The 11,163-nt window shown below is 42.1% G+C and overlaps 1 protein-coding gene across 5 annotated transcripts in view; it reads left to right on the top strand.

The window, feature by feature from the left end:
* AKAP6 (A-kinase anchoring protein 6) overlaps positions 1–11,163 on the top strand; it is a 512,511-nt gene that overhangs the window by 82,007 nt on the left and 419,341 nt on the right. The window lies entirely within an intron of this gene.

The following is an 11,163-nucleotide window of genomic DNA, read 5'->3' as shown; positions in this document are numbered from 1 at the left end:
GTGTGCTCAGATACCCAACAAGAAGGAGTAAAATGAATGCTGTCAAACAGCTTGAGGAGAAAACGAAATGCTCCCTTTCAGAGATACTCTAGAACCTCAAATAGCAATGGAAATGTCACGTTACCAAACCTAAAGTGTTTTTTTGCAATAGCTAAACGCAAATGAGAGGTTTCCATTTTGAGTTTTAGAATCCTAAAATCCAGCATGGACCCATATGTATAAAGACTTTTTTTCGGGGGGGGGGGGGGGGGGGGGGGGGGGGGGCCCGGGGTGGGGGGGGGGGGAGTCCCCTGGGAGCAATAACCATATTTCCCTTCTTGATCCACTCCAACCCCTGACACCTCAAACCTAAACATTAAAGAACAGAGCCTGGCAGGGTGGATTTTGGAGCTAGGTGTGTTTACCTTTGAATCTCAGCTCTAACGTAAAATTATTAGATTGGCGATCTTGAGTTTCTTAGAGTGTCATTTTCCCTTTATAAAATGGGGAGAATATCCATTTTACAGGATGAAATGAAGTATTTTTATGTAAAGTTATTGGCACAAAGCAGGCTGTTGATAAATAAAAATTATTATTATTTCACTATGCAGACTTAGTGGAATAAGATTATTACTCCCCAAGAAGAAATATAATTTCTCCTCACCTCCAATCCTGAAACCAAGGAAATAACTTTCAGAGCTTTTATTAGTGGAAAGAAGAACCCTTTAATGTATTTTAAATGCTTATACTGTGCTACGCACGTATATTATCTCACTTAATTTCCTTTCCCTATCCCTGGGGATAGCACTTATCCCCATCTGCAAACTACACATTTTACTTATTTATTGTTTGTGCCCCCTTCATATAAAGCAAGATGCAGGAGGGCAGAGGTTTTCGTGTCTTTTGTTCATCGGTCTTTCTTTAGCTCCTAGGATAGCGCTTGACATATGGTAGGTGCTCAATAAATGTTGCAAGAATGAATGACTTCACATAACACTATGAGGGAGGCACGAGGATTGTACTCGGTGTGTAGAAAATGAGTTCTCTTTTGCAGTGATGCTTTTCAAGGTTCTCAACACCCTTGAGTGATTCTTGCTATTCTAGACAGCATGCCAGAAGCCCTCGTGGCTGGTGGTGAGGATGTCATGCACCATCCAATTATTCTACATTCTTCCATAGAAAGCAGGGGTGTTGCCCAGGATTCTCTGATGGGCTCCTCCTCTCTATTGGGTTTCTACCAGGGAGCTGGCGTTTCATAGGTCATTTGAAAGATACATTGGTTCTTCTCCAGATAGTTGTTTCTTTCTATCTATCTCTTTAATGAATTTGAGTCTCCTTCAGGAAGAGATGAAACCATGAACGCTTAGCTGTAAATCTCAGATTGGTTGATGGGTTGGTGGATTTTGAAAGAATTTTCAAGGAAAACATCAGATAGGGAGAATGCTAAGGCGGGGCAGTCAACCTTTCTCTATTGCTATTAGAAATGCTCTAATGAGAAATAAAGCAAAGCAATGCTCTAATGAGAAATAAAGCACAGGCATACAACAACACAGTTGTTTGGCCAGAAGAACATACAGCCTCATAAATGAAGGAAATTAAGATAGCTGATTTCTGCTATTTATTTTGAATTAGAGGCAAACTGTCTTTTAGCAGTGTATCTCTATAGCTGAATTTTATACCAGAGACATATTCTAAATGTCATGATTTTGAACTGAGTATTTATTTCTCAGTGAGCAGGTGTGAGGGTTTTTTTTTTTTTCCTTGAAATTCAAACCATTTTGACAGCATCCTATTTTTAGAATGCCTTCCTGTTTAAAAAGGCAAAACAATATCCAAAAGCAATTAGAAAAACATGCTGGGAGAAGGCAGTGTTCTGGTTATACCATAATAATAACAGGCTGAGAAGAAAATGTAATGCCTTTAAATTTTAAAACTCACAGTGTCTTTATTTTATGGTTATGAAACATATTTAATATATTTACTGTTAGCAACCTCATCTTGCTACAAGGTAAAAATTATGCCCCATGAAAATTTTCTTGTATCTGCAGTCCGTGCCACGGCCAGTTGCAATACACAACAAGGACATTATTGTGTTCAAACAGCATGTGATTCTGATCTATTTTAAAGAGCCCTGGACCGGAAGTAAGGAACCTAAGTTTCGGTACCTGCTGACATAATCTTCCTGAACATTAGTTTTCTCCACAATAAAATGACAGGGTTAAATTTAAATGATTTGTCTCCTTTTAGCTCTAATTTTTGCCTCACTGACAGGGTTCTCCATATCTTTCCATTGTTCATTCTTGTGATTTTACCAAATTCCATAGAATGTTGTAAATTTGCTTAGTGCCCTCATGTAGGTGAAAACATATTTTAACTTATACACCATTTAAATTTCACACTTGTGTGCTTCATTAGCTTGTGTTTCACAGTACTCTTGATGGTTAACCTATGGTCACTACATAACATTTCACTTTAACAAATTTTGGTCTTTCATAGCAGACTTTTTAACAGTTTCCTTATCTTACAAACGCATGCTTTTCTATGTGTTCTTTCTCTTTTTTAGCCCTAACATGTATTTTCTGTTAATGAGCTGAGTGAAATCTTTGGTTCTCCTTTACTGTTCCTCTGGGGTGTGGAATCTTTTTAGAAACTCACACTGCTGCTCCAGACATTCTTAAAAAATACCAGTGTATGCTTTCATAAGGGCACACCATATAGAACTCCCATTTTTGTAGGTCAAAAGTGGCCAAATATCAGCAGTTTCATGTAGTTCAACTCAGTAATTTGTTGATTATCATAACAATGTTAATCTTTGCTATTTTTATAATTCAGTGACGAAAGTCAGTCCTTGAGTGAGTTAGTGAAGTAGTGCAAAGAGTAAGCAGAGGCTTTGGTGACAGACAAATCTGGGATTGAATTCTGCTTTTCTGCTACTAGCAATGTGGCTTGGGCAAGTTGCTCAACCTCCCAGAGCTCAATTTCCTCCTTTGTAAAATAGAAATGCGGGGAATGCCTGCCTCACAGGCTTGCTGAGAAGAGTGCTGATGGCTCCCAGAATGGGGCCTGATATATGTCTGGCTCTCAGTAACTGGTCATGATACTGTTGCTAGTAACCCTCATAGCGCTCCCTCAATCATAAATATCTACATGTTTAGCTATTAAAACAAACAAGTCGGGGTTGGTCCCACGGCCTGGTAGTTGAGTTTGGGGCACTCTGCTTCCATGGCCTGGGTTCATGGGTTCAGATCCCCAGCATTGACCTATACCACTCATTGGCAGCCATGCTGTGGCAGCATCCCACATACAAAATAGAGGAGGATTGGCACAGGTGTTGGCTCAGGGCTAATCTTCCTCAAGAAAAAAAAGAGGAAGATTGGCAATGCATGTTAGCTCAGCAAATCTTCCTCAGCAACAAACAAACATGTGGGCCTAAATAGATTAAATGAGAAATGCTTACAAGAAGGGGCAGATTCCTGGGAAGTGGAGTCCTATCATCTAGGGCAGTGTAGGCTTTTTTGTGCGGAGTATCTGTTGACAATCTTTCTCCTTTTTTCTTCCTTTTCCCTGCTCAAAGCCCCAGCACATAGTTGTATATAGTTGTTGAGTTCTTCTGGTTCTTCTACATGAGCCGCCACCACAGCATGGCTACCACCAGATGAGTGCTGTGGTTCCATGCCTGGGAAACAAGCCTGGGCTGTCAAAGCAGAGCACACCAAACTTTAACCACTAGGCCATCAGAGCTGGCTTAATGCAGGCTTTTGATGAGGTTCCCAAGGGACATTTTGGGGGAACTAAGAAGGTTGTCTTTTGTGTCATCCTCAATTAACTATCTTTGGAGCAATAATTCCATAATTCATCTGACATCTGCAAATTTACTTCAACTATTCTCCTTTTTATATTTTGTTTTTTGAGAGTAACAGTAACAAAATTCTCATGAAAACTATGAAGTATTAAATTGTATGTAATTTATAACAAATAGATTTAAAATTTTATTCTGTAAGATTCTTTGAGCTAAAAAAGTCACCGAGGTTAAATGTTCACAAGTGTTCTATATATTTAATGCCTGCTAGGTAAACAAGTTTAATGTTTTATTTAGTCTGAAATGACTCCCATTAGACCATGAGTCTGGTCCCAGACTGGAAGGAGCAAATCTTTAACTCTCCTCCTTTTCTCAGGATGGTCTTGTGCTTGTTGATGGCTTCTCCTGTAGCCATGTGCTGATGACTCATGAATTCAGATTTTTAGCCCCTGGTTATTTTTCCTGAGATTCAGACTTCTATTTCTCCTGTCTTCTGTATGTCTCCTCCTAAATCTTCCATGAGTACCTTCACTCTGCACACCTAAAATGATCTCATCCTCTTCCCCATTCCAAACTGGTTCCTCTTTCTGAACTGCCTGTCTGGAATAAAGCCCTTGTCTTAGTCCCATCCCTCAGGGTACAGCCTGGGCATCACCCTCAGCCTTCTGTTCCATCTCTCCCCTCATCCAAGTCACCAAGTCCCGTAGAGTTTCTAACTCTCTGGGATTTGGTAAAAATGAGCTTAGGATAACCCCAAATAATTTTTTTCCCCTCCCTTGCTGGCAAAGATTCACCATGAGCTAAGATCTGTTGCCAATCTTCCTCTCTCTTTTTTTTCCTCCCCAAAGCCCAGTACATGCTTGTATATTCTAGTTGTGGTCCTTCTAGTTCTTCTGTGTGAGCCACCACCACAGCGTGGCTGCTGACAGATGAGTGGTGTCATTCCACGTCCAGAAAACAAACCCAGAGTGGGTGGAGCCAAAGTGGCGCAAAACAAACTCTAACCGCTAGGTCATCAGAGCTGGCTCCCAAGTAGTTTTTTATTGTCTAATAGATTTAGGTCACGCTCCCCCACCTCCTGGCTTCCCCTTTTCTAAACCATAGGCCTGCTTTTATTAGAAATTCTCTTCTGGAAGGCCCTTCCATCCCCAGGGTCTGTCTAGCTGTGCCCTGGACCTTTTCCAGCTCTGTTAAAGCCTGTGTCCAGGACAACCTCATGTATCCAGTGTGGCTAGTGTGCTGTGGTGAAGAGAGGGAAGAGGCGCAGTGTGAGCACTGGGTGGGGACTCTAATGAACAAGAGGCGTGTTATCCTAGATGGAAAGAGTTTGTATTTTTTTCACTTTGAAATAAAAGTTTATCTGATCAGAGAGTTCCCAAAGTTGGTATATAAAGTTACTACATCCTGATTCAAAAGGATTACATACTGCTGATTTCAGCACGAGAATATATTTCTCTTTTGCAGGCATGGTTCTCATTTGTCTTTTGAATGAATTCCAATGGACAGGAGCCAGTTTTAACTCTGTGGCCCACAACACTGGCATTGTTCACAGTAATGTTCACAAGAGAGCAAATCTGCAACCCTTTTTCCCCTTGAAGGATTCAGACGACTGGTTCCCATGAGGAAGGCAGGTGGTATGTTGGTGAGCTGGGCTTGGGGTCAGTTAGATCTTCTGAGTTCAAATCCCAGTCACGTGCCAGCTCTGTGCCTAGGGAAAGTTGCCTAACCTTTCTGGGCTCTGCTTTTCTTTATTGTACCTGCCTTGTCAAGCATTGTGTAGTTTAGACATACTGTATGTAAAGCGCTTAGCCCAGTGCCTGGGATACAGGAAATTCTGAGGAGTGGCCAGTAGAGACCGTTATTCATAATGTAAAAGGAGGACTGGTGGTCAGCCTCACTGCCTGGCCTTGTTTGAGGAGAATTTCTGTTCCAATCTCAGACCTGCGGGATTTCGGTAGTCAAATAAGCCTTGTTACAGCCTCTTGTCCAACTACCCCGCTTCTTCCCTAAATTGAACAGGAACAACCAGTCACATTGGTCAATCACATGACCAATATTTATATATCAAATTTATTTTCCTTATGCTTCCTTTCTAATTTGGGGAGAATGTTTCCATAGAAAATTGTTTCAGGCCCAGTGAATAATAAAACTTACTGTTAAAACTCTCATAATCTTGTCAAGGGAAATTCCACATTTTAAAATGTGCATTTGCTTCTCTAACACAGATTTAATTCGCGCAATCTGTTGACACTCAGTTATTAAAATACGCTATACAGTTAACATCACACTGTTCCCACAGGTGTTGACTATGGAAGCTGACACAGGGGTTATTTACCCTCCAGAGACAAAATTGCTTAGAGGGGGTTTCCTGGTACCGGTAAACCTTTGCCTTGGAAATGATTATGTGATTTAGAAATGAAGGGTTAATATTCCTTATACTGTCAGCTGTGGTTGAGCCTGGAGCCTCTCAGCTTGAATTGCCTTCATCACTGAGCTCCAGGCATGCCTGGGCGTGTCTGCTGAATGTCTGCCCTATGTCTGTGATGCATAGGTGGTCTGTCCCATCGGTGACAAAGTGTATTAGCACCAGGGGAAGAAGAGGTTTCTGGAGAGAACTCATCCTGAGAGAGGTGGAGTCAGCCACAATAAGCTCAAATCACCAGAGGGTGGAGTGATTCTGAGCCCAGTATTATGTGGGTCACAAGGAAGTGTCCTCTCTCTCTGTCACTCCCTGGACTCAGGGCTCAGTCCTGTAAGAGCTGGGGAGGGGCAAGTGGGCCGTGCATAGGGGCTATTCCGCTAAACAACCTGTCCCTCATTTGAGCAGAAGACCGCTGCTTTGGCAGCCTTAGCAGAGTACACTGTACAAGAGGAAGAAGGGCGTGTCCTCTCTATCCACGAATGTTCTAACCAGAGATTTCCAAATTCTTTTGATTGACATCCTTATCTGTTAACAAATGTCTCAGCCCTCTCTTGTATGAATATGTATTTTATAAAACATGCACAAACAGTAAAAATTAAAAAGGATGAAACAAAAGTTAAACAGAAACTCTAATATTTTCTTCATCGTCTCTTCCTTCCGAACCCCTTCTCCCCCTACAGCTAAAGAGACTTTGACTTTGACTTTGGGGGCCTTTGAGCCCGAGAGGCCTTAAGCCTGTGAGGAAGTGTAGAGGCAGCCCTCTCCCACCCCATCCCCTTCTGAGGGTGGTCAGTGTTTAGAAGCTCCTGAGTCCCCCAGCCCAGGGACTCAGCCCCACTGCGAGGTCCTTTCCCTGCCTGTCTTCCTGAGCCCTGGCTGCACTTCCGCCATTCCCGGGGTTGGGGTGGGCACACGCATGGTTCCTATCCCCTTCTCTGCCTTGTACCCACAATCTCCTCCTCCCACCCTGTGTGACTCCCCTCTCTTCTACCTGCCCCTGTAAATAACCCTCTTCTCCCAATAAAACTTGATGTGTGTTCTCTCAAAAAAAAAGAAGTTTGCCTTGCATCTGCTGTGGAGTGAGACCCCACCCTGCAATCACTGCTCTAGAGCATCAGTGGGAGGAGCCTGCTGGTGTCCAGAAATATCAGCTCTTCCTGGCAAAGGTGCCCGCGCTGTAATAAGCGTGCACACACGTAAGACCCATGCTGAAACGTCATGAAATTCTATGTAGGGTCCTCTTTTCAGGGAGATAGACCCTGGTAAGGCAGATAAGTGAAAGAAACAGAAAAACATAGGACATTACCAATAATGTGACTGCATTTGTACCTCCAGGCTGGTGAGCCCTGGGGAAACTTGGGTTGTACAAATGAAAAAAAAAAACATACTGTTTGTACTGGATTTTGGAGTTTACCATCAGCTTTTCACATGTAATGCCTCAACAACTCTGTAGGGCATGAAGGATGGAAATTGAGTTTCCTTAAGCCAATTTGATCACATCCAATTCTCAGGGACTTTTTGTAAATCATAGTAGCCACCCAAGAAGTTTGAGGTGGTGACAGTTAGCTGCTCTTCCACAGCCTTGCTATCAATTTGTAGCGCACGTGAGCCTCGGCCCAAGATTCACCACACATACAGATGTTTATTTGACGACCATTAACTAGCAAAGCAGGTGCGAAATATTTCATACGATCTGTTCGGTAGGTTTGATGAAGTCCCAGTTTTGTTTCCTTTTAGGTGCTCCAACTGTAAACGGAATAAAAGCTTTACTCGAGGTAGGATTCTGTGTCCTTTTCTAAGCATCATGTGATCAGAAATTCCTCTAAACCAGCGGTTGGAAACAAGGACAGATTAGGGCCCGAGCCTCGGACAACATCACTAAGAGGTACATCTGAGGATTCTTATCCTTTCTTTTTTCAAGTGTTTCTACTGTATTTTAGCTAACTCATATGTCTTGAATACCTTTAATTTTGCCAAGGAAAATCCATTTCTAACTTCTAGCTTGCCACAATGGTTATTGATCAATAACAATGGTTATTATGTCAATTGATATATGCTGGCTGGCACATACCCCTCACACCTGGACTGTATATTCCAGATATCACTTTAGCTAGCTGTGCCTAGAAATGAAGCTTAAATTAATTGTCATATGTACCATACAAATTATACTGAAGTATTTTAAAGTAAATTACAGATCTTGTAACATTAGGTTACCAGTTTACATTGAAGCTTATGGTCTATGATTTGCCCAAAGTCTCTTAGCTAGTGAGGGGTGGATCAAAAACTGAACCCAGGTGTCGGTGACTCTCGATCCCATGCTCTCTTTGTAATACCAATGCACCTGACGATATGCACTTCCAGTGCTGGCCTCCTGGGATTGAAGCCCTCTACCTCTTGGCTGCTCTTTGATAAAGTCTAAAGTTTAGTTGATAGCAATATCCCAGTGTTAGGAAGTAAGGAATCTGCCTCTTCTGCTGACCTGGTCCCTCCTGTTATTCTTCCTGCGGGGAGGAAAGACAAACCTCAGCAGAATTATGGGGCGCTGCTCTCATTCCCCAAAGGTGGCTTTCGCTGCTTTGGTTCTTATGCCTCCTTTCCTCAAGGAAGTTGGGATATGTTTTCCAGGGCCTTGAGGATGTTTGTGTGAAGCCACATGACCTTTGAAGGCCCTGACCCAAGGGCAGAGGCTGCTCTGGACAGTGAGATAGAGCTGAAAGGCTGAGCAGGTCAAGGACCTGGAGGAGACAGCTGGAGGGGGCCATCCCGGAGCAAAAGCGAGAAGTTCAAGGTGGGCCAGACCAGAAATATGCTAGATAGGCACCAGGGGACTTGAGAGGCTCAGCCTATGGTGAGGATCAACTGGCCTTGCCCAGAAGAAGGTAGCCCTGGGACAGAGAAGAGTAACCAAAAGTAAAATTAGTACATTCTGAGATACCAAGAGCAAAAAGCAGTTATCCAAAACCAAATAAAAACTTGAAGTGTTTAGTAAGAAGAATACAGATGCTCAGAAGGTTGGGGAGCTTCTGCTTCCTTTTTTTCCTGGCATTCCTCCTGCACTGGTTTTACCCTGGGCCCTATGAGCCTTCTGATAGATCCTAAACCAGGCTGAGTTTTCCACGCTGCTCCCCACTCAACAACTCTGCAGGGCCCAGGTAATGCCCTGAAAGGTGTGAGCGGCCCTATATCTTTTCCTCATTCCTATTTTTGTGTCCTGAGCCTGCCCATTGGTCCCAGGGTCCTCCTCACGGGACACTTTCTGATTCTCATGCCCAGAGGATTCCTGGTGGCCACTTTGGCCATAGTACTTGAGGGAGAGGCACTTTGAAGTCACCCCCTTAGGATCCTTGCTACTGGTTATCGAATGCATAAAAGGGACTCTCTAGTACCTATGACTCAATAAGAGCAATGCCACTGATGTCTGACACAAGAGGAGTTGTTTGAAGGGGCTTTTACAGATCTGTTGGACAATAGCCATTTCTATATCGATGACATTGCAGTATTTCAAAACAACAGCTATTTTGGGCAGGAATTCAAAACTGTACTCTGTAGATCCAAAATGAGTTTGATTTGTATACGGGAGTGATTTTTTTAAATGCCCTTCAAATGTTTCATTTAAACTTAAAAATCAAGGGACATCTTTTTCCACGGAAGTCTTTTGATTTTATGGCTCTGTGTAGATACTAGGAAAGGAAGAAAAAGGTTTTATTCCCAAAGAATGCAGAATCCTGGGCCAGGGTGGAGGAATGTCTATTTCTTGACCTTATTTGGTCTTGAGTCTCAGAAATATAGAAAAGTCTGTGGGCCTATTAGGGCTTGATATAATGACTAATGGGGTACAATTTTGGTTTGGAATTTGGAAGTTCCAAATTTATTAAAAATGTGCATAACAATAATAATAACAACAATAATAACTTTATTCCATTTATTGAGTGCTTGCTATGTGTCAGGCTTCATGGTACTAAGTGCTTCACACTCACTAACTTATTAAATCTTCAACAAATTTATTAAAAAGTAGTTGAAAGCACACACTTAGTGCCCAGATCTTGGTTTCTAAACACCATTCTTCAATAAAAGGAGTCAGGGCTCCTTTGAGAAATGGCTAATTTTTGGGCTAGGGCAGGGAAAAATTTAAGCTGAGTGTGAATGTCACATAGAAGGATGGGGCATGTCAAAGGGACACAGGAGCCATGTTGAAAGAGCTTCTAATGGCCAAATTTGAAATACTTTGAGGAATAAAATAAATAATTGTGTATTGAGTTATAATCCAAAGTATAAAATAAATATACATGGGTGCACATTAATATGAATAAATGATTGAATAAATAAATAAACAGGGAGAAAAAGCAAATCTTCCTTACAGAAGAATTCCAAATAATGTATGTAAGTACTCCTATCTCTAGGGGTAAGAGCTTAACCCATCTCTTCCTCCCCCTCCTTCTCCCCCCACCCCCAAGGGTGGACTGAGTGACTCACTTCCAAGGAACAGAGAATGGAAAGAGAAAAATAGTAACTTTATAGTGAGAAATCTGGCAAACACCACCTGAGGCAAGTGATGAAGGTTAGTATCATCAGTGATGTAGCGCCAGTGTCATGTGCCCCTGATATGATGTGATTGTAAGGGCACTTCATCTCTATGGTCTTCTTCCCAAAAACCCATGACTCCATTCTAATCATGAGAGAAACATCAGACAAACCCAGATTGGGGGATGTTCTACAGAATAGCTGGCCTGTCTTCCTCAAGTGTCAAGGTCATGAAAAATAAGGAGAGCCTAAGAAACTGTTACAGACCAAAGGAGACCAAAGAGATAGGACATCTGAATGCAATGTGGTACTCTAGATTGGACCTGGAACAAAAGAAGACATTAATGGAAACACTGGTGAAATCCAAATAAAGTCTGGATTTTAATTAATAGTAACATGTTGAGATCAGCTTTATACTTTTTACACATGTACCGTGATAACA

Source organism: Equus quagga, chromosome 2 (genome assembly GCF_021613505.1).
Source record: "Equus quagga isolate Etosha38 chromosome 2, UCLA_HA_Equagga_1.0, whole genome shotgun sequence".
Taxonomy (NCBI): Eukaryota; Metazoa; Chordata; class Mammalia; order Perissodactyla; family Equidae; genus Equus; species Equus quagga.
Note: the sequence above shows the minus strand (reverse complement) of the source record. Positions and strands in the feature narration are given on the sequence as shown.